Source organism: Trachypithecus francoisi, unplaced genomic scaffold, assembly GCF_009764315.1.
Source record: "Trachypithecus francoisi isolate TF-2019V2 unplaced genomic scaffold, Tfra_2.0 Lachesis_group10, whole genome shotgun sequence".
Taxonomy (NCBI): Eukaryota; Metazoa; Chordata; class Mammalia; order Primates; family Cercopithecidae; genus Trachypithecus; species Trachypithecus francoisi.
Window position 1 is genome coordinate 87,785,075 of NW_022681455.1, and position 24,661 is coordinate 87,809,735.

The window sequence follows — 24,661 nt, forward strand, 5'->3', positions numbered from 1 at the left end:
AAGAGCCCATTCTCAGTGCCCATAAACAGACACAAGACAGGAGTAGGTGTCTTCCCCAACCTGCCAACGTGTCAGTACATGCATATCAGCCTTCATCGTTAATCCACAGCTTGGCCTTTCTGCTCAACCAAGTCATTTTCTTTTTCCTCTTTGAAATTACCTCATTTGAAATGTCAAGTACATTAAAATTTTCAAACACCAGTTGTATATGCACTGAATATAAAATTTCCTTCCATGTTATAGAACTGATTTTTATCTTGACCACAGATTCTTACACTGTTCACGTAAAACTTAACATTCGTTGTCATCTGTAAGATCTGTGATCAACATCTTGAGCTGTGGTTTAGTGCTTTTGAATAAGCAACAATAGCTGATAGCTGATATTAGTAGTTTATGAATTTCTTTTAATCCTTAGGGTTAAGGAAATAACTTCAGTGACTGATTTTACCTTTCCTAAATCCTAATTTTATGCCAAGGAGATCATATTTTAATAACAAAATAATATAGTTCAATAAGTCCTATCCATGTTGCACTAAAAGATATATGAATTTAAGCTAAAAGTTATTACTGTAGGTTAGTTTGGATTATTGAGACTTAAATGAAGTAAAGAAACAGTCTAGAGGCCAGGCACGGTGACTCACGCCTGTAATCCCAGCACTTTGGGAGGCTGAGGCAGGAGGATCACAAGGTTAGGAGTTCGAGACCAGCCTGGCCAACATGGTGAAACTCCGTCTTTACTAAAAATACAAAAAGTAGCTGGGCATGATGGTGCATGCCTGTATTCCCAGCAACTGGGTAGGCTGAGGCAGGAGAATGGCTTGAACCCGGGAGGCAGAGGTTTCAGTGAACCAAGATCGTGCCACTGCACTCCTGCCTGCATGACAGAGCAAGACCCCGTTAAAAAAAAAAAAAAGAAAAGAAAAAGAAAAAAGAAACACTCTAGAAAACACTGGTTAAGAGGAATCCAAAGTGGTCTATATTTTTTGATAGACTAATCACACACAAAAATAAGTTGATATAAGATATTTAGTAAACTAAAAACTGGCTCCAGATCACTAGCTATATAACCCTCAGCAAGTTATGTGACCTTTTTATGATTCAGTTTTCTCATCTGTAAAATAAAGATGATAATTCTACTTTATTTCATTGTTGTAATAATCGTTGTCATTGTTGTAGTAGTGTATATAAAGCATTTGAATGCCTAACATAAGTAAGCACTAGAATGCTAGTGTACTTACACATTTAAGAATATTTTAATAAAAAATAAAAAAATATTTAAATTAAAGGGACTTTAATCCTTAACTAACATAGAAACATTTTTCTATAGGTTTTATGATTCATGTGAGGAATTTTTACAGTATAGACCAGAATAGTATCAATCAATGAAAAAGTCAGTGAAGTAGAGGAATAATTTGTGGTAAAGTTCATTTCAGACATTAAACAGATTCTAGCAAATACTAAAATTAGATAGATGATGTTATAATTCAGCCCTCATCCAAATTAAGTTCTCAACATTCCAGATTATCACTCAAATAATAAGAAATTGGATCTAATTAGATACGATGATTTTTAAAATTTACCTTTTCAGTACATATGATTATCAGATCTCTTCCTTTTTTAATAAGCTTTTAATATGTCAGTCTGACCCTGTTGCCATTATTTTCAGCGTGAAATATTTAGACTAGAAGTTTTTCTGTTTATAAAAACTGTAGTAGGCCAGGAGCAGTGGCTCACATCTGTAATCCCAACACTTTGGGAGGCTGAGGCGGGCAGATCACCTGAGGTTGGGAGTTTGAGACCAGCCTGACCAACATGGTGACACCCCGTCTCTACTTAAAAAAAAATACAAAAATTCGCCTGGCATTGTGGCATGCGCCTGTAATCACAGGTACTTGGGAGGCTGAGGCAGGAGAATCTCTTGAACCTGGGAGGCGGAGTCTGTAGTGAGCTGAGATCGCACCATTGCACTCCAGCCTGGGTGACAGAATGAGACTCCATCTCAAAAATAAAAACAACAATAAAAATAAACTGTAGTAAACTCAGAAAGAACCTTAAATAAAAGTTACTACTGACCCTAGAAAGTAAGGGTGTTAGAAGGTCCCTGGTGACAAAACAGGCTCCAACTTGTATTCCTATAACTGAGGTGCCAGTCTTTAAATTGATTCATTAAGATTTTTGTTTGAAGGCTTGAAAAATCATTATGTGATGTTCTTTGCCATCTTTTGCATGCAAAATTAATCTTAATTGTAGTTAGCCAATTTTGTTCAAATGGATAAGAGATGAAGTTTGTCATTTAAGTTTGGATGATGGGTTTTATACTTTATTTGACATTGATCTTGTAATTGTCCATAGTATAACACTTTAAAATTCCCAAAAATAACTTTAACCTTAATTTTTTATTTGAAAGTTTCCAAAGTCAGGTCTTCTGTTTTGAATCTATCACCTCTGATGTCCAAAGGATACATTTTGAAACAGCAAGAAAATTGAGCTCCATGTGCTCACAGAGGCAGTGACGGCTGTGGTAGTGGGCGGCCAGTATCTTTCTGTGCTTAGGCCTATGTAGTGGAATGTAGAGCTGCTACTAGCCTAGAATCAAGTCATACCTCTTAGTCTGTCTCTGCTGTAGGATACCCCAGAACTATTTGGGGTTTATTGGATCTATTCTTTACTGCTTAATGCAGTATCCTTGTTATATCCTGAAGGTGTTCTCATAATTTCAGACAGCTTGAATTAATACACAGTAATACTTGCCATAAGTACTTACACTTCCCTTTGTAGCCTGACACTGTCTCTACCACTCTCCTTTCTCTGTGCTATACAGTCATCTGTACCAGGAGTCAGAGAGAGAACAGAGCATAATCTCAGTGTTGCCTTGGTGCTCACTAGGGCCTCAGTTGAAGTGACTGACTCTTCCTTTCCTTGCCACATTGAGTACATCCCTTCTAAGTTGCACCTCATATCAAAGAAGATTTCGACCCCTGGGCCCCAAAAGACGCACATGTACTCTTCTGAGGTCAGAGGCTATCTCTTCAGCATCCATGTCCAGCTGTCCTTTAATAATTGCAATCTGTGACACTGACAGTTATGGAATATGTTTAGGTCAGGCCAGGAACATTACTGCAGTTTATATGGGCGGAAACAAATGTTTAGAAGACTTTGGGGTCCCCCCACACCTTACATCATATAACTCAATGGGTGGTAGAACCAGAACTGGATTCCATGTCATTGGCCCACAACTCCAAAATCATTTTTACTATGTCACATTGTATTTCAAAGTCATAAAAGTTTCTCTAAAGTGTGAAAGTACTGCATGGTGTAAATGCTCTATAAAATTGTGATAAGTTTCAAGGATGATATCGTAGCTTAGTAATCAGTATAGCTTGATTCGGCTTAATGCTTTGGTGAGACCCTGTTTGCCCTCCCGTTTCAACCCCAGATTGGCTGGTACCCTTTTAATTCAAATTCTTGAATTGTTTAGTATTCTTAGATAAACCCCAGAATTTTTTTGTTAAGAATACTCTCCTTACATTGATCAAAACCTCATTCTAACAGCAGCCTCACCCTTTCCAGGGCTTCATTTAAGGTTCTATTGCTCTGATCTCACTATGATTCTCTTGAAATGTTTCCTAATTAACCATTCCCTGTTCTTCTGAGTTTTCTGTTTGCTTTTCCTCAAACAACACACCCCTTTCCATTTTTCCTAAGGTGTCTGGAGCTATATTGGATAATGTTCTTCTTTTTTCCTGTTAAGTCTCTCAGTCTTTTAATGCATGCCCATACTTTCTTACATTCTATATTATTATATTTAATTCCACCATATATCATTTTGGTACCTGTTTATTATAGCAGTAATTCTGAATTTCCAGAGTTGTACGTCAAAGAAGTCCTCTCAGTCTCTACAAATTTAATGCAAATATTTTAATCTTTAAATTTCTCCCTCCTCATTAATGTAAGGTTGTTTCTACTCCTTGGGCTACCTTTCAACCTGTACCTGTGTGTTTTGAAGAAGAGATGAGTCTTTGTTACAAAATGTGAATTGAATTCCAAACCCTAATTTTGATTTATTTTGGCTACTGGGAAACAAAAAGGAAAACTGTACTTAATAATTTACTAATGTGCATATGTGTCCAAATGTACAGAAATAAACTTCTAAGTAGAACTTTGTGTTTAACAGCATAATTTCCTGTTTCACTTTGTTAAGTCTTGTGTTTGTGATATATAGAGGACTACAGAAGCAAAAGGAATTGAAGTCTGATTTTTTTTAGCTTTTTAATTATACTTAAAAATTCTGGGGTACATATGCAAAATGTGCAGGTTTGTTACGTAGGTACACATGTGCCATGGTGGTTTGCTGTACCCATCAACCCATCGTCTACATTAGGTATTTCTCCTAATGCTATCCCTCCCCTAGCCCACCACCCTCTGACAGGCCCCGGTGTGTGATGTTCCCCTCCCTGTGTCCATGTGTTCTCATTGTTCAACTCCCCCTCATGACTGAGAACATGCGGTGTTTGGTTTTCTGTTCTTGGGTTAGTTTGCTGAGAATGATGGTTTCCTGCTTCATCCATGTCCCTACAATGGACATGAACTCATCCTGTTCTATGGCTGCATAGTATTCCATGGTGTATATGTGCCACATTTTCTTTATCCAGTAGTCTATCATTGATGGGCATTTGGGTCGGTTGCAAGTCCTTGCTATTGTGAACAGTGCTGCAATAAACATATGTGTGCATGTGTCTTTATAGTAGAATGATTTATAATCCTTAGGGTATATACCCAGTAAAGGGATTACTGGGTCAAATGGTATTTCTCATTCTAGAACCTTGAAGAATCACCACACTGTCTTCCACAATGGTTGAACTAATTTACACTCCCACCAACAGTGTACAAGCATTCCTGTTTTTCCACATCCTGTCCAGCATCTGTTGTTTCCTGACTTTTTAATGCTCCCCATTCTAACTGGTGTGAGATGGTATCTCATTGTGGTTTTGATTTGCATTTCTCTAATGACCAGTGATGATGAGCTTTTTTCATATGTTTGTTGGATGCATAAATGTCTTCTTTTGAAAAGTGTCTGTTCATATCCTTTGCCCACATTTTGATGGGGTTGTTTTTTTCTTGTAAATTTGTTTAAGTTCTTTGTAGATTTTGCATATTAGCCCTTTATCAGATGGATAGATTGCAAAAATTTTCTCCCACTTTGTAGGTTGCCTGTTCAGTCTGATGATAGTTTGTTTTATTTATTTATTTATTGCTGTGCAGAAGCTCTTTAGTTTAATTAGATCCCACTTGTCAATTTTGGCTTTTGTTGCCATTGCTTTTGATGTTTTAGTCATGAAGTCTTTGCCAATGCCTATGTCCTGAATGGTATTGCCTAAGTTTTCTTCTAGAGTTTTTATGTTTTTTTTTTTTTTTTTGAAATGGAGTCTTACTCTGTCACCCAGGCTGGAGTGCAGTGGTGCAATCTCGGCTCACTGCAAGCTCTGCCTCCTGGGTTCACGCCATTCTCCTGCCTCAGCCTCCCAAGTAGCTGGGGCTACAGGCACCCGCCACCATGTCCGGCTAATTTTTTGTACTTTTTAGTAGAGACGGGGTTTCACAGTGTTAGCCAGGATGGTCTTGATCTCCTGACCTCGTGATCCACCCACCTCGGCCTCCCAAAGTGCTGGGATTACAGGTGTGAGCCACTGCACCTGGCCAGTTTTAGGTCTTACATTTAAGTCTTTAATCCATCTTGAGTTAATTTTTGTATAAGGTTTAAGGAAGGGGTCCAGTTTCAGTTTTCTGCATATGGCTAGCCAGTTTTCCCAACACCATTTATTCAATAGGGAATCCTTTACCCATGGCTTGTTTTTGTCAGCTTTGTCAAATATCAGATGGTTGTAGATATGTGGTGTTATTTCTGAGGCCTCTGTTCTGTTCCATTGGTCTATATCTTTGTTTTGGTACCAGAACCATGCTGTTTGGGTTACTGTAGCCTTGTAGCATAGTTTGAAGTCAGGTAGCATGATGCCTCTAGCTTTGTTCTTTTTGCTTAGGATTTTCTTGGCTATGCAGGCTCTTTTTTGGTTCCATATGAACTTTAAAGTAGTTTTTTCTAATTCTTTGAAGAAAGTCAATGGTAGCTTGATGGGGATAGTATTGAATCTATAAATTACTTTGGGTGGTATGGCCATTTTCAGGATATTGATTCTCCCTATCCATAAGCATGGAATGTTTTTCCATTTGGTTGTGTCCTCTCTTATTTCTTGAGCAGTGGTTTGTAGTTCTGCTTGAAGAGGTCCTTCACATCCCTTGTAAGTTCTATTCCTAGGTATTTAATCAGCAAGTAGGATTGCAATCCCTGCTTTTTTTTTTTTTTTCCCCCTAGAAACTGTGAATTGTAGTTCACTCATGATTTGGCTCTCTCTTTGTCTGTTATTGGTGTATAGGAATGTTTGTGATTTTTGCATGTTGATTTTATATCCTGAGACTTTGCTGAAGTTGCTTATCAGCTTAAGGAGATTTTGGGCTGAGACAATGGGGTTTTCTAAATATACAATCATGTCGTCTCCGAACAGAGACAATTTGACTTCCTCCATTCCTATTTGAATACGCTTTATTTTTTTTCTCTTGCCTGATTGCCCTGACTAGAACTTCCAATACTATGTTGAATAGGAGTGGTGAGAGAGGGCATCCTTGTCTTGTGCCGATTTTCAAAGGGAATGTTTCCAGTTTTTGCCCATTCAGTATGATATTGACTGTGGGTTTGTCATAAATAGCTCTTCTTATGTTGAGATACATTCAATCAATACCTAGTTTATTGAGAGTTTTTATCATAAAGGCGTGTTGAATTTCATCAAAGGCCTTTTCTGCAGCTATTGAGATAATCATGTGGTTTTTGACATTGGTTCTGTTTATGTAATTGATTTGTGTATGTTGAACCAGCCTTGCATCCCAGGGATAAGGCTGCCTTGACCGTGGTAGATAAGCTTTTTGATGTACTGTTGGATTCAGTTTGCCACTATTTTATTGAGGATTTTCACATTGATATTCATCAGGCTTACTGGCCTGAAATCTTTTTTTGTGTGTGTCTCTGCCAGGTTTTATTATCAGGATGATGCTGGCCTCATAAAATGAGTTAGGGAGGAATCCCTCTTTTTCTATTGTTTGTAATAGTTTCAGAAGGAATGGTACCAGCTCCTCTTTGTACCTCTGGTAGAATTCAGCTGTGGATTCATCTGGTCCTGGGCTTTTTTTGGTTGGTAGGCTATTAATTACTGCTTCAATTTTAGAAGTTGTTATTGGTCTGTTCAGGGATTTGACTTCTTCCTGGTTTAGTCTTGGGAGGGTGTATGTGTCTAGGAATTTCTCCATTTTTTTCTAGATTTTCTACTTTATTTGCATAGAGGTATTTATACTATTCTCTGATGGTAATTTGTATTTCTGTGGGTTCAGTGGTGATATCTCTTTATTATTTTTTATTGTGTCTATTTGATTCTTCTCTCTTTTCTTCTTTATTAGTCTGGCTAGTGGTCTATTTTGTTAATCTTTTCAAAAAACCAGCTCTTGGATTCATTGATTTTTTTGAAGGGTTTGTGTGTGTATGTGTGTGTGTGTGTGTGTGTGTGTGTGTGTGTATCTGTGTGTGTCTACTTCAGTTCTCCTCTGATCTTGTTTATTTCTTGTCTTCTGGTAGCTTTTGAATTTGTTTGCTCTTGCTTCTCTACTTCTTTTAATTGTGATGTTAGGGTGTCGATTTTAGATCTTTCCCACTTTCTCCTTTGGGCATTTAATGCTATAAATTTCCCTCTACACACTGCTTTAGCTATGTCCCAGAGATTCTGGTACATTTGTCTTTGTTCTCAGTGGTTTCAAAGAACGTCTTTATTTCTGCCTTCATTTTGTTATGTACGCAGTAGTCATTCAGGAGCAGGTTGTTCAGTTTCCATGTAGTTGTGTGGTTTTGAGTCAGTTTCTTAATCCCGAGTTCTAATTTGATTGCACTGTGGTTTGAGAGATAGTTTGTTATGATTTCTGTTCTTTTGCATTTGCTGAGGAGTATTTTACTTCCAATTCCTGTGGTCAATTTTAGAATAAGTGTGATGTGTTGCTGAGAAGAATGTATATTCTGTTGATTTGGGGTGTAGAGTTCTGTCTATTAGGTCCGCTTGGTCCAGAGCTAAGTTCAAGTCCTTAATATCCTTGTTAATTTTCTGTCTCATTATCTGTCTAATATTGACAGTCGGGTGTTAGAGTCTTCCACTATTATTGTGTGGGAGTGTAAGTCTCTTTGTAGGTCTCTCACAACTTGCTTTATGAATCTGGGTGCTCCTGTATTGGGTGCATATATATTTAGGATAGTTAGCTGTTCTTGTTGCATTGGTCCCTTTACCATTATGTAATGGCCTTCTTTGTATTTTTTGATCTTTGTTGATTTAAAATCTGTTTTGTCAGACACTAGGATTGCAACCCTGTTTTTTTTTCTTTCCATTTGCTTGGTAAATACTCCTCCATCCCTTTATTTTGAGCCTATGTGTCTTTGCACATGAGATGGATCTCCAGAATACAGCACACTGCTGAGTCTTGAGCCTTTATCCAATTTTCCAGTCTGTGTTTTTTAATTGGGGCATTTAGCCCATTTACATTTAAGGTTAATATTGTTATGTGTGAATTTGATCCTGTCATTATGATGTTAGCTGGTTATTTTGCCCGTTAGTTGATGCAGTTTCTTCATAGTGTCGATGGTCTTTACCATTTGACATGTTTTTGCAGTGGCTGGTACCAGTTTTTCCTTTCCATATTTAGTGCTTCCTTCAGGAGCTCTTATAAGGCAGGCCTGGTGGTGACAAAGTCTCTCAGCATTTGCTTGTCTATAAAGGATTTTATTTCTCATTTGCTTATGAAGTTTAGTTTGGCTGGATATGAAATTCTGGGTTTAAAATTCTTTTCTTTAAGAATGTTGAGGCCCTGGTGGCTCACGCCTGTAATCCCAGCACTTTGGGAGGCCAGGGCAGGTGGATCATGAGGTCAGGAGTTCGACACCAGCCTAGCCAAGATGATGATACCTTGTCTCTACTAAAAATACAATAATTAGCCGGGCATGGTGGCAGGCGCCTGTAATCCCAGGCACTCGGGAGGCTGAGGCAGAGGATTGCTTGAACCCATTGAAATCAGGAGGTGAAGGTTTCAGTGAGCTGAGATTGCGCCACTGCAACAGAGCAAGACCCCGTCTCAAAAATAAAAACAAAACAAAAAAACACAAAAATAAAACAAAGAATGTTGAATATTGGTCCCCACTCTCTTCTGGCTTGTAGGGTTTCTGTAGAGATCTGCTGTTAGTCTGATATGCTTCCCTTTGTGGGTAACCCAGCCTTTCTCTCTGGCTGCCCTTAACATTTTTTCCTTCATTTCAACCTTGATGAGTCTGACGATTATGTGTCTTGGGGTTATTCTTCTCAAGGAGTATCTTTGTGGTGTTCTCTGTATTTCCTGAATTTGAATGTTGGTCTGTCTTGCTAGGTGGGGGAAGTTCTCCTGGATAATATCTTGAAGAGTGTTTTCCAGCCTGGTTCCATTCTCCCCATCGCTTTCAGGTATACCAGCTAAACATAGGTTTGGTCTTTTCACATAGTCCCATATTTCTTGGAGGCTTTGTTCTTTCCTTTTCATTGTTTTTCCTCTAATCTTGTCTTCTCACTTTATTTCATTAAATTGATCTTCAGTCTCTGATATCCTTTCTTCTGCTTGATTGATTCAGCTGTTGATACTTGTGTATGTGTAATGAAGATCTTGTGCTGTGTTTTTCAGTTTCGTCAGGTATTTTATGTTCTCTAGGCTGGTTATTCTAGTTAGCAATTCGTCTAACCTTTTTTCAAAGTCCTTAGCTTCCTTGCATTGGGTTAGAACATGCTCCTTTAGCTCGGAGGACTTTGTTATGACCTACCTTCTGAAGTCTTACTTCTGTAGGTTCATCAGACTCATTCTCCATGCAGTTTTGTTCCCTTGCTGGCAAGGAGTTGTGATCCTTTGGAGGAGAAGAGGCGAATGGTTTTTGGAATCTTCAGCCTTTTGGACTGGTTTCTCCCCATGTTCGTGGATTTATCTACCTTTAGTCTTTGATGTTGGTGACCTTCGGATGGGGTTTCTGAGTGGACGTCCTTTTTGTTGATATTGATGCTATTCCCTTCTGTTTGCTAGTTTTGCTTCTAACAGTCAGGCCCCTCTACTACAGGTCTGCTGGACTTTGCTGGAGGTTCACTCCAGACCCTGTTTGCCTGGGTATCACCAGCGAAGGCGGCAGAACAGCAAAGATTGCCGCCTGTTTCTTCCTCTGGAAGCTTTGTCCCAGAGTGTCACCCACCAGATGCCAGCTGGAGCTCTCCTGTATGAGATGTCTGTTGGCCCCTGCTGGGAGATATCTCCCAGTCAGGAGACACAAAGGTCAGGAACCCACTTGAGGAGGCAGTCTGACCCTTAGCAGAGCTCGAGTGCTGTGCTGGGAGGCCTGCTGGTCTCTTCAGAGCTGGCGGGAAGGGACATTTAAGTCTGCTGAAACTGCGCCCACAGCTGCCCCTTCCCCCAGGTGCTCTGTCCCAGGGAGATGGAAGTTTTATCTATAAGCCCCTGACTGCGGCTGCTGCCTTTTTTTCAGAGATGCCCTACCCAGAGAGGAGGAATCTAGAGGGGTAGTCTGACTACAGTGGCTTTGCTGAGCTGTGGTGGGCTCCGCCCAGTTGGAACTTCCCCATGGCTTTGTTTACACTGTGAGGGGAAAACCACCTACTGAAGCCTCAGTAATTAATGGTGGATGCCCCTTTCCCCACCAAGCTGGAGCGTCCCCGGTCGACTTCAGACTGCTGTACTGGCAATGAGAATTTCACGCCAGTGGATCTTAGCTTGCTGGGCTCCATGGGGGTGGGGATCTGCTGAGCTAGACCACTTGGTGGCCTGGCTTCAGCCCCCTTTCCAGGGGAGTGAACGGTTCTGTTTCCCTGGCATTCCAGGTGCCACTGAGGTATGAAAAAAACTGCTGCAGCTAGCTCGCTGTCTTCCCAAATGGCTAGCCAGTTTTGTGCTTGAAACCCAGGGCCCTGGTGGCGTAGGCACCCAAGGGAATCTCCTGGTCTGTGCGTTGCAACGACTGTGGAAAAGCGTAGTATCTGGGCCAGAGTGTACCATTCCTCACGGTGTAGTCCCTCATGGCTTCCTTTGGCTAGGGGAGGGAGGTCCCTGATGCCTTGCATTACCCGAGAGAGATGACGCCCCACCCTGCTTCAGCTTGCTCTCAGTGCGCTGTACCCACTAACTAACCAGTCCCAGTGAGATAAGCCAGATAGATACCTCAATTGAAAATGCAGAAATCACCTGGCTTCTGCTTTGGTCTTGCTGGGAGTTGCAGACCAGAGCTGTTCCTATTTGGCCATCTTGCCAGACTCCTGACTTTTTTAGCTTTTTAAAGTGGTTTTATGTTCTATTCTCTTGGCTTTTCTAATAAAGAAAGCCATCACTAAAATATCAGATAAATAACAATCATAGCACCACTTTACTCAGTTTAAGAAGCTTTCAGTGACCCTTTTATTCCATATGGTGCTTATTACTTAAAGTAACGACTTAGTCTTCTTAAGTCATTTTTCATATTTTCATCATAGAAGCTGCCGTCCAACCATTCTGCTTCATTTTATGTATCTTTGCCATACTGAACAAACCGTAGTACTGTGAAGTCCTTGTTCTTCTAGGAAATATGATTGGGTAGTTCAGGGATTTAAAACAGTGTTAATGAGCAGAAGATTGTGAATTTAGTTCTCATGCCTGCCAGTTACTTTTGTGAATTACATGGTAGGTGTGAAATTAAATAGTCAGACCTATCTTTTCTATAACAGCTTTGATTTATGCAACAAATCACTATCTCCCAAACAAATGTTGCTTTATTTTAGCTATCTTCAGTGAATATTAGAATAAAGATGTTAAGGTACCATCTTGCAATAATCAAATCAGCAAATGTTCTGTTGATATTAGTCATCTACTATTAATATGTTCAATAGCTAATAATAGAATAATTTAGTTTCCTGAGAGTGTCTTGTACCCTTAAAATATTTTTAAATTCTTACAACAATATATATTGCCAACAGTAGAAATTGCCATTAAAATGTAAGATCATATTATGATTGTGGTTGGGTTTCTAAATAGCTTGCTGTTGCCAGATATTTGAACAACTAGTGGATAATAAATTAACGTATTTGTGAATTTTACTCTAGTTCAGGTACAGTATTTATTTCTTTTTGGTTTTTGTTTGTTTTTGTTTTTTGTTTTTTTGAAACAGAGTCTCGCTCTGTTGCTCTGGCTGGAGTGCAGTGTTGCGATCTTGGCTCACTGCAACCTCTGCCCCCGGGTTCAAGCAAGTCTCTTCTCTAGTCGGGGATTACAGGCATGTGCTACCAACCCTGCATAATTTTTGTGATTTTAGTATAGACAGGGTTTTGCCATGTTGGCCAGGCTGGTCTTGAGCTCCTGACCTCAAGTGATCTCACCCACCTCGGCCTCCCAGAGTGCTGGGGTTACAGGCATGAGCCACCGTGCCCAGCCTTGTTTCTTTTAAAATGCCACATTTAGGTGACAATTTGCAAATTCATCCCGTAACTGTTTTTTTGTACCATTAAAGACAGAACCTTGGGCTGGCTACATTGTGTTTCTAAGTACTGAATTTCATGTGTGTTTGCCTTTTGAATAAGTTATTTTCTCTTTACATTTCAAAATATTATAAATATTTAATAAAATATGTACCTCATACTGTAGGAGGAAGTTTTCTGGTATTACTGGGTTAACTGAATGTAAAATTTTGTGCATTGGGGCCTAAGGGAGCTCCTGGGTCATCAGGAACACATTCTTAAGGAAGAAAACAATGAATGTTTTTACACAAACAGTCCAAATATACAACCCCAAGGGACTTTTCTATCCCTTAGGGTCTAAGGCTCTAAAATTCTTATTCAGATACTATGGTAATTTGGTTACTATTTTACAGTATGCAAAATTATGATTGGCCTAATTGTTCTGGGTACTTGGTAGAGTTTGCAATCTGACTTAGAATTTTTTTCCAGTTACCTATTGTTGCAAATAAACCCAAACTTAGAGGCATAAAACAACAACAATCTTTTATTATTGTTGTCTTACATTATTATTTATTATTAAGATGGTAGACTGAGTTAAGCTGGGCAGTTTGTGTGCTCAGGGTCTCTAATGTGTTTGTCATCACTGTGACTGGGGCTGGGCTTATCTTGAAGGCTTTGTCACTTGGGTATCTGAGTGTTGACTAAGACCTTGGCAGGACCTGTCCACTGGAAAGCCTATGTGAAGTTTTTCCATATAGGCTTTCTCACAGCATGGTGGCTGGGTTCCAAGGCCCAGAATCCAAGGCAGAGAGTTAGGTGGGAGCTGTTTTCTTATCTGTGACCTAGGCTCAGAAGTCATGCAGTGTAAATTCCACCACATCCTATTTGTTGTAGTCACTAAGACCAGTCTGTATTCTAGCAGGGGATATTAGACTCCACCTCTTGATAGGGAGGAGTGTCAAAGAATTTCAGACATGCTTTAAACCACCACAGGTCCTTAACTTGGATTTTATTCCTTTAGGTTCCAGCCCTTGTTATTTCTCTCTAAAACAACTTTAGACCTGCAAAGAGCCTGCTGCCATTAGTATGCTAGCAGTACATGTGAATTGTCATGAAATTTGTTTAAGCTGTGGAAGCATCAAGTACTTCCTTCACTGGCAGGGAACCTTCACTGGCAGTGATATGCTAGGCTGCAGATTAGATTCATTAGGATACTATCTTAAATCCAGATTATTGGCTCAATTGCTCTTGAAAGTCAGGGTAAATTGGTCAGCATAGATTCTAGTAGGGTACAAAGTTTTCACCAGAGAGCAGAAGTAAGGATGGATTTTAAAGCTCTTCTGAGCTTGTTTCCTTATCTTAAAAGTAGAGGGGATTAACAAAAGAAGTGTAAGACTTGCATAGGTTCTTGTACTTGTATATTGAAAACTACAAAGAAATGTTAAGAGATATTAAAGGAGACCTAAATAAATGGAAAGATGTCCTGTGTTTACGTAATCTATATAAAAAATCCAACTATCTTTTTTGCAGAAATTGATAAGCTTCACATGGAAAGGTAAGGGAACCGGACTAGCCAAAACAACATCGAAAAAGAACAAGATTGGACTCACACTTTTCAATTTCAAAACTTACTACAAAGCTACAATAATTAAAATAGTGTGGTTCTGGCATAAGGACAAGGAGATCGGGGAAAGAGAAATAAGAGTACAGAAATAAACCCACACATCTGTAGTCAATCGATTTTCACAAATGTGCAAAGACAATTCAGGGGAAAAGGATAGTTGTCAACAAATAGTGCTAGGACAACTGGATGTCCACATGCAGAGGAATGAATCTGACCCCTATTTCACACCATATACAAAAATTAATATGAAATAGATCAAAGACCCATATGTAAGAGTTAAAACTGTAGAATTCTTTTTTACTCCAAAAATATATACATTTATTTTATATCAATGGAAAAGTAATAATACAATATGATAAGGATGGAAAGATAGAAGGTATATTTTATGGGAAGATTTTTGCAAATATGTATATATGGGATAAGGAAAAAGAAAATGGGATGAGCTGGGATGTTGGAAGGTTCTCGTTCAGTGTTCAACTGAAAACAAGTGATTTAAAAACATGATCCACAGTGGTTGTCTTAGTTTAAGGTGCCACATGTTCATTCTTTTGCCAAGAAATTTACTTATTTTTGGAAAGAACCTGAGGATTTAATCCAAATTCTGCAGACATTTTGGGAAAATTGTTCTCAGTGGAACACTTAAGGAAATAAAAGAAAAGGAAGAGTCAAATGTGCCTATGAAGATTTGAATCTTCAGTAACTGGACGGGTAGCTGGGTGGACCCATTCCAGATGGGCCTGGGCATCATTCTACAGTTGTGGTTTTCTTGTAAACCACCGTGACTCTTACTGGCTTGGATTAAAGAGGTTGCTCTGTTTTCACTAAAGCCTTCTGGCTGTTATCACAACTCTGAGTTCTTCCCAAAGTGGGAAGTGATGTCTTTTCCAAATATCATGAGGCAGTTTTCAATGAGAAATTGTACAAGAGAAACCTTTTTTTTGAACTCTCTTTTTTAAAATCAGAGTCATCACACTGGACTTTTTGTGAATTCATTTTCTAGTTTTGAGCTACAGGAAGTAGACAGCTGAAGAATGCTTGGGGGCTGTACATGCTGATAAATTATAGGCTATTATCTGATTGGATGAGGAATGTTCAATGTGTACACTCCAAAAAGGTATCTCAAGAGAACTTTTGGCAGCTGGTCTAAAAGCCTCTAGGTAGCAATTATTTTCTCCTATTCATTCCCTTAATGAATACACCAAGCCATTCATCATAGAGATTGGATGAAAATATACTTCCTTGGATATTCTTTCATTTAAGAATGATGTTTCCAGAAGAATAGACTCATTGTCCAAGTTCACTTTATCTCCAGAATTTAGTTTCTCCTTTAGGGCTCGACATGATTTTATATTTGCCGATTTTCTGAAAATACCCTCTGTTGAGTGGCCCTTTTTGGTTGATTTTAAAAAGGCATATCCAGAGAGGGGTTGAGTATGTTGTCATTCTCACAAACATCCCAGCTTTAAGGCTGGTAGAGTCGTGCACAGATTGTCCTGGCAAGTGTTAGAACCCTGCCAAAAGAAGGGCTCCTGAAAGGTGGAAGGAGAGGTGGAGTTCCCTGTCCCTGTGACGGGAGTATAGTGGCTTGGGGATGGCTTGTTTTAATTCCGTGAGAATGCATGCCCAGTGAGTGGACATAAGGCCTTTTTCATGCCAGAAGTGACCCACAGCTGGTAATCTTCAGAGCCCAAAATGTGGCCACGAAGCTCGCCATGGGCCAGCCCAAGAGAAAGGACCTCCCAGTAGAGATGTGGCCATTCCCCACTTTGTCCACATAGCTAGCTGTCCACAGGTTATTCAGCAATATTTTATTTTTTATCTTAAAGGATTTCCTGCACTTGGTAGACAAAAGGAACAAATTGCTGAACAAAAAGAGATGTAGCTTCTGCCTCCTCCAGCCTATTTTGAGTTGAGAATCAGCAGGGTGAGATCAGCACCCTCCAGTGATGTGGTTTTGTCACTGTGGGTGTCCATCTTGGAAAAAGGACTTTGCCTTAGTTAAAAATACGTTATTGCTTAAAAATGCTGACAGTCATCTGAGCCTTCAGTGAGTTGTAAATTTTTGCTTATGGAAGGTCTTGCCTCAGTCTTGTTGGCTGCTGACTGATCAGGCTGGTGGTTGCTGAAGATTGGAATGGCTGTGACAATTTCTCAAAATAAGACAGCAGTGAAGTTTGCCACATTGAATGACTCTTCCTTTCACAGTAGATTTCTCTGTAACATATGATGCTGTTTGATAGCATTTTATCCACGTTAGAACTTCTCTCAAAATCGGAGTCAATCCTCTCAAACCCTGCCACTGCTTTATCGGCTAAATATATGAAGTATTCTAAATCCTTTGTTGTCAACTCAGTAATATTCACAGCTCTTTACCAGGAGTAAATTTCATCTCAAGAACCACTTTCTTTTCTCATCCATAAGAATCAATTCCTCATCCATTCAAGTTTTATCATGAGGTTACAGGAATTTAGTCTCATTTCAGGGTCCACTTCTAATTCTGATTGTTTTGGTATTTCCACCGCATCTGCTCGCTCTTCTTCCATTGAAGTCTTGAACTCCTCACACTTATCCATGACAGTTGGAATCAGCTTCTTCCAAACTCCTGTTAATACTGACATTTTGACTTCCTCTCATGAATCTTGAATGTTCTTAGTGGCATCTAGAATGGTGAGTCCTTCCCAGATTTTCAATTTACTTTGCTCAAATCCATCAGAGGAATCACTATCTATGGCAGCTATTGCCTTGCAAGACATTTCTTAAATAATAAGGCTTGAAAGTAAGATTACTCCTTGAACCATGGACTGCAGGATGAATGTGTGTTAGCAGAAATGAAAACATTAATCTCCTTGTGCATCTCCATTAGAGCTCTTGGATGGCCAGGTATATTGTCAATAAGTAGTAATATTTTCAAGGGAATCATTTTTTTCTGAGCCTTAGGTCTTATCAGTGGGCTTAAAATATTCAGGAAACCATGCTGTAAACAGATGTGCTGTCATTCAGACTTTGTTTTTCCATTTCTAGAGCACAGAGTACGTTTAACATTCTTTTCAAATATTTAAACCCTACTTTCTTTTTTACTTTTTGTTTTTTAAATTGTATTTCTATTTAGGGATAGAAATGGCTTTTGGTTACATGGATGAATTTTATAGTGGGGAAGTCTGGACGTTAAGGGTACCCATCACCCGAATAATGTACATTGTACTCAGTAGGTAATTATTTATCCCTCAACACCCTCCCACCCTCCCACCTTCTGAGCCTCCAGTGTCCACTGTACCACTCTGTATGTCTTTGTGTACCCTTTGTTTAGCTCCCACTTATAAGGGAGAACATGTGGTATTTGGTTTTTCATTCCTGAGATACTTCACTTAGGATAAGGCCCCCAATTGCATCCAAGTTGCTGCAAAAGACATTATTTCATTCTTTATTTTTGGCTGAGTAGCACTCCATGGTATGTGTGTGTATGTGTGTGTGTGTGTGTGTGTGTATGTCACAATTTTTTTTTTTTTGAGACGGAGTGTCACTGTGTCGCCCAGGCTGGAGTGCAGTGGCTGGATCTCAGCTCACTGCAAGCTCTGCCTCCCAGGTTTACGCCATTCTCCTGCCTCAGCCTCCCAAGTAGCTGGGACTACAGGCGCCCGCCACCTCGCCCGGCTAGTTTTTTGTATTTTTTAGTAGAGACGGGGATTCACCATGTTAGCCAGGATGGTATCGATCTCCTGACCTCGTGATCCACCCTTCTCAGCCTCCCAAAGTGCTGGGATTACAGGCTTGAGCCACCGCACCCGGCCTGTCACATTTTTTTAAATCCACTTATGGGTTGATAGGCACTTAAGTTGATTCCACATCTTTATAATTTTGAAATGTGCTGTGATAAACATACACATGCAGGTATCTTTTTTATATGATGACTTTTTTTCCTTTGGGAGATACCCAGTAGTGGGATTGCTGGATCGAATGATAGATCTACTTTTAGTTCTTGGAGAAATTTCCATACTGTCTTTCATAAATATTGTACTAACTTTCATTCCCATCAATAGCATATAAATGTTCCCTTTTCACTGCATCCACACCAACATCTGTTGTTTTTTGACTTTTTAATAATGGCCATTCTGGCTGGGGCAAGGAGGTATCTCACTGTGGTTTTAATATGCATTTCCCTGATGATTACTGACATTAGTGGCATTTTTTTCATGTTGGTTGGCCATTTGTATATCTTTTGAGAAATGTCTGTTCCTGTAATTTGGCCACTTTTTAGTGGGATTGTTCCTTTCTTGCTGATTTGCTTGAGTTCCTTATGGATGCTGTAGATACCCTGTAGCGGGATTGCTGGATCCGATGGTAGTTTAGTTACATGTCATTTATTTCTTTTTGTTACGTTTGCTTTTGGGGTCTTAGTCATAAGTTCTTTGCCTAGGCCAATGTCCAGAAGAGTTTTCCCAGGTTTTCTTCTAGAATTTTTATGATTTCAGGTTTTAGACTTATGTTTTTAATCCATCTTGAGTTAATTTTAGTATATAGAGAAAGATAGGGATCCAGTTTCATTCTTTGCATGTTGTTGTTCAATTTTCCCAGCACCATTTATTGAATAGAGTGTTCTTTCCCCAGTGTGTGTTTTTATGTGCTTTTCTAAAGATGAGTTGGTTTTAGGTATTTGGCTTTTTTCTGGGCTGTTTATTCTGTTCCATTGGTCTGTGTGTCTTTTTTTTTTTTTCCCAGGAGATAGTGAGTTTTATTTTGTCTTGGCTGGATAGAGGTTTGATTTGCTCTCGAATGTTCCAGGGTGGAGAGAAAGTAGGAGAAAGCCCAGGATGTTGAGGTCTATTCAGCGTTATCTTCTCTCTTGTTTTTATTTTCACCATCAGTGGAGACAGTAGCATACTTGCTTGCAGAACTGAACTTGGAAGCTGGATTTTCCTCAGGTTTCTTTGGCTCAGGTACAGATCTGGACTCTTGATCCTTTTTGCCATCTTTTGTGTCTGACTCTGTCCAGTGGTCTTTGTTCCCTCTGTCTCCTGGACCATGGCTAGAGTTCCCAGTTTGGCTTTTGGGACATTCATCCCATCTACTTTATTTTCATCACTCCTTCCTCAGATGGTTGAGCTGGAGCAACTTTTCCCCCAACATTTGTAGGGATTGCTGCTCTGTGTCTGAGCTCTAAAATCAAGTAGGAGGGTTAGAACTTCACTTCACCCAAGTGTTCTCCTTTGGTGGACGGGCTGGCATTACCTTTAGGGGCTGATCAGGTTTGGAAGGTTTAGAAGCTGGAGAGTGACAGTCTTCCTCCTTATTGAGTGTTTCATTTTCTAGAGACTTCTCACTCTCCTTCATGCATTTCTGCTGGATGTGACAGAGGTCCCAGTCTGTGATGACTCACTTCCTGTCCTCAACCGTTCCTGTTCCTGAGTTTCTTCACTTCGCCAGCTTAGGTGTCTCTCCCGAAGCCATTGTTCTAGTTTTGGCTCATCCAGCTGATGCTGCAACTTCTCTTGTTCCTTCTGTAGCCATTCTTTTACTTCTCTTTCTCTAGCAGCTATGTCAGTGGGCTTTGTCCCTCTAAAGATAGGAGCAGCTCGACTGGACTGGGAGGTACTAGCAGAGGAATCATCTTCCTTAGGAGTACTCCGAGGCTTTAGATTCAGTTTGGGTCTTTGGTGGGGACCTCTATCATCACGCTTGTAATCATCCCGAGGGTAATCATCTCTGGAGCTCCACGACCGATCATCCTGTCTGTTGGATCAGTCTTCATAGTGGTCCCCACCTCCTGTGTAGTCATCATCCCTGAAGTACCCACTGCCAAATGCTTTTCTGCCATTGCCTATCTGGGAATCATAACCTCTATCATAATCTCTGCTGCCTTGGTCATCATAGCGATCCCGGCCACCATATCGATCCATATCCCTGGGTGGGCCTTCCTGATACTTATTACGATACCGGTCTGAATCATAACGGTCTCGATACTTGTCTCCAGAGCTGTCATCACCTCTTCTAGGTGAGTAGTCACCAAAGCTGTCTGTGGCAGGACGAGCCCTCCTGTCTGTATCTGTTTTGTCACAATCCCAATTTATGTCACAGCCAAAAGAACGATCACCCCTGTCTTTATCCTGTGCTTGATTAGCAACATCCACTCGAATTATCTTGTTACCTAGAGACTCTTCATTGAGACTCAGGGCACTGAACAGGGAATCTAGGTCCTCAAATTCAGCATAACCAAACCTTTCAAATTATCTGGATTGCTGGGTTCACGTGTTAAACGCACTGCACTGATATTTAATCCTCTAAAGAATTCCTTAATGGACTCTTCTGTCACATCATAGGGTAGGTTCCCTAGAAAAGCAATGTAGGGTGGCAATTTGGGAAGATGGCTCCAGTTGATACTGGGTTCCCAAGCAGCCCGTGAAGCAGTGAGAAGGATGGAACGGTCAATTGGAGGTGCCCTATATACATCTTCATCATTACTGTTATCTCCTTCCAGGTCATCTGTTTCATCAGCCCAGCTGACTGGCTTAGAAACGTAGGTGCTTCCTCCACCAGTCCCCCCATCCTCAGCCAGAAAGTCTGCTAGGGAGATAGTCTTCCCCTTCTTATTCTTCTTTTTTGCTTAGTTCTTGAAGGTCAATAATAGATCACACTGGAAACTGGTATTGTTGAGGCCGCCATGTTGGGAGAGGCTTTGTGTGTCTATTTTTGTACTGTTTTAGTTACTATAGCCTTGTAGTGTTTAAGTCAGGTAATGTGATGCCTCCAGATTTCTTCTTTTTGCTTTGGATTACTTTGGCTACTCAGAATGGTTTTTGGTTGTATATGAACCTTAGGATTATTTTTTTCTAATTCTGTGAAAAATGACCTGTGAAAAAATAATTAGTATTTTGAGAGGAGTTGCATTGAATCTATAGATTGATTTGGGCAGTATTGTCAGTTTCACAATATTGATTCTTCCAATCCCTGATCATGGCATGTTTTTCCATTGTGTCATCTTTGATTTCTTTCGTCACTGTTTTGTAGTTCTTTTTTTTCTTCACAACTATTGTAAATGGGATTGAGTTATTGATGTGATTCTCAGCCTGTTCGTTATTGATACATAGCAGTGCTATGGATTTATGTACTTTGATTTTGTAACCTGAGACATTACTGAATTTATAAAATCTAGGAGTCCTTTGGAGGAGTCTTTAGAGTTTTCTAGGTATAAAAATCATAATATTAGTAAACAGAGATAGTTTGACTTCCTGTTTTTCAGTTTACGTGCCCTTTATTTCTTTCTTTTGCCTGATTGCTCTGGCTAGGACTGCCAGTGCTATGTTGAATAGAAGTGATGAAAGCAGGCATTCTTGTCTTGTTCTAGTTCTTAGGAGAAATGCTTTCAACTTCTCCCTATTCAGTATAGTGTTGGCTGTGGATTTGTCTTATTTGGGCTTTTGTAATTTTAAGGTATATTTCTTCTATGCCTATTTGTTCAGGGTTTTTATCATGAAGGGATGCGGGATTTTATTGAATGCTTTTTCTGCATCTTTTAAAATAATCATATGGTTTCTGTTTTTAATTCTGTTTATGTGACGAATCAATTTATTGACTTGCATTTGTTGAACCATCCTTGTATCCCTGGGATGAAGCCCAGTTGATCAGGGTGAATTATCTTTTCAATGTGCTGTTGGATTCAATTTGCTAGTATTTTATTGAGGTTTTTGCATCTGTATTCATTAGGAATGTTGGTCTGTAGTTCTTTTTTGTTGTTATGTCCTTTCCTTGCTTTGGTATCAGGGTGATACCAACTTTGTAGAATGAGGGAGGATTCCCTCTTGCTCTGTCTTTTGGAATAGTTTCACTAGGATTGGTACCAGTTCTTTGAAATTTCTGGTAGAATTCAGCTGTGACTATGTCTGATCCTAAGCTTTATCTTGTTGGGAGATGTTTTGTTACTGATTTAATCTCACTCCTTATTACTGATCAGCTCAAGATCTCTTTATCTTCTTGATTCAAGCTTAGGAGGCTATGTGTTTCTAGGAATCTTCCATTTCCTGTAGATTTTCTAGCTTGTGCACATAGAAGTGTTCATAGTAGTCTTGCATAATCTTTTGTATTTCTGCAGTATCAGTTATAATTGCTGCATTTTCATTTCTGATTCAACTGGTTTGAATCTTCTCTCTTCTTTTCTTGATTAGCTAGTGGTCTTTCATTTTTGTTTATGTTTTCAAAGAACCAACCTGTTGTTTCATTGATCCTTTGTATTGTCTTTTGGTTTCATTTTCATTTAGTTCTGCTCTGATCTCTGTTGTTTTTCTTCTACTAACTTTAGGTTTGGTTTGTTGTTTCTCTAGTTTCTTGAGGCGTGACATTATGTTGCCAATCTTTGATCTTTCTATCTTTTTGATGTAGGCATTTAGCATTATAAACTTTTCTCATAGCACTGCTTTTGCTGTATCCCAGGAAGTTGGGTAACTTGTTTCACTGTTATTATTCATTTCAAAATTTTTTAAAATTTCATCTTGATTTTATTGTTGACTCAAAAATCATTTGGGAGCATATGGTTTAATTTTCATGTATTTGTATAGTTTTGAGAGTTCCTCTTCGAATTAATTTCTAGTTTTATTCTGCTGTAGTCTAAGAAGACACTTCGTATGATTTTGATTTTTTAAATTTATTGAGATTTGTGTTGTGTCCTGTCATATGGTCTATCTTGGAAAATGTTCCATGTGCTGATAAGAATGTATACCCTGCAGTTTTCAGGTTGAATGTTTGTGAATGTCTGTTAGGTCCATTTGTTCTAGAGTCTAGTTTATGTCCAGTATTTCTTTGTTGACATTCTACCTCAGTGATCCATGTAGTGCTGTCAATGGAGTATTAAAGTCTCCTACTATTACTGTCTTGCTGTCTACCTCTCTTCTTAGGTCTAGTAGAATTTGTTTGATGACTGTGGGTGCTCCAGTGTTAGGTACATATGTATTTAGAATTGTTATATCTTCTTGTTGAATTGTTCTGTTTGTTATAATATAATGACTTTCTTTGTCTTTTTATTGTTTTTTGTTTAAAGTCTGTTTTTTCTCATATAATAATAGCTATTCCTGCTCTCTCTTGGTTTCCATTTATGTGTAATATTTTTTTTTTCATCTCTTTCCTTGAGTCTACAAAAATCTTTATATGGGTTAGGTGGGTCTTTTGAAGGCAGCGGATGTTTGGTCTGTGTTTTTTAAAATCCATTCTGCCAATCTGTATCTTTTAAGTGGGGCATTACACCATTTACATTTGAAAGTAGTATTGCTATGTGAGCTACTCTTGCAGTCATCGTATTGATTGTTACCTAGTTGCTTTGTTTTATTTATTGTGTTATTGTTATAAGCACTTTCATTTATGTACGTGTCTATGTATGTATTTATTTGTTGGGACAGAGTCACTCTGTCACCCAGGCTGGAGTGCAGTGGCATGATCTTGACTCACTACAACCTCTGCCTCCCAGGCTTAAGCGATCCTCCCACCTCAGCCTCCCAAGTAGCTGGGACTTACAGGTGCACGCCACCATGCCCAGCTAATTTTTGTATTTTTAGTAAAGACGGTGTTTCACCCATGTTGGCTAGGTTGGTCTTGAACTTCTGACCTCAAGTGATCCACCTGCCTCGGCCTCCCAAAGTGCTGACATTACAGGCGTGAGCTACCACGCCTAGCCTAGCCCTTTCATTTAGATGTTTAGAACTCCATTGAGCATTTCTTATAAGGCTGGGCTACTGGTAACGGATTCCCTCAGCATTTGCTTTTCTTTGATAATCTTTATTTTGCTTTCATTTCTTAAATTTAGTTTTGCTCTATGCAGAATTCTTATCTGACGGTTGTTCTGTTTGAGGAGACTAAAGATAGGACCTGAATCCCTTCTAGCTTATAAGATTTCAGCTGAGAAGTTAGTCTGATAGTTTTTCCTTTATCATTTATTTGATACTTTTATCTCACTGCCCTTAGAATTCTTGCCTTTGCATTGACTTTAGATAGCCTGATGACCATATATGCCTTGGTGATCTCCTTTTTTCACTGAATCTCCCAGGAGTTTTTTGAGCTTCTGGTATTTGGATGTCTAAATCTCTAGAAAGATTAGGGAAGTTTTTCTAAATTATTCCTTGAAGTAGGTTTTCTAAACTTTTTCCTTTTTCTTCTCCCTGAGGAACAACTTTGATTCTTAGATTTGGATGTTTTACATAGTCTCGTATTTCCTGGAGATTTTATTTGCTTCTTTGTATTCTTTTTTCTTAATTTTTGTCTGACTGGTTTAATTTGAAAGCCTTGTCTTCAGACTCTGAAATTCTTTCTTCTACTTGGTCTAGTCTGTTGTTAAAATTTTCCACTGCATTTTGTAACTCCTTAAGTGAGTCCTTCATTTCCAGAAGTTCTTTTTTTTTTATTTTAATATTGATCTCTCTAGAAAATTTCATTCATATCCTGTATTTTTTTTTTTTTAATTTCTTTATATTGG

The 24,661-nt window shown here is 39.2% G+C and overlaps 1 protein-coding gene and 1 long non-coding RNA gene across 6 annotated transcripts in view; both read left to right on the forward strand.

The window, feature by feature from the left end:
- The window catches only part of PHKB (phosphorylase kinase regulatory subunit beta), a 247,000-nt gene that overhangs the window by 94,925 nt on the left and 127,414 nt on the right, over positions 1-24,661 (forward strand). The window lies entirely within an intron of this gene.
- On the forward strand, positions 1,968-19,322 carry LOC117087748. Its single transcript, XR_004438901.1, has 3 exons — positions 1,968-1,978; positions 4,500-4,507; positions 19,079-19,322. It is a non-coding gene; the product is annotated as an uncharacterized LOC117087748 (long non-coding RNA).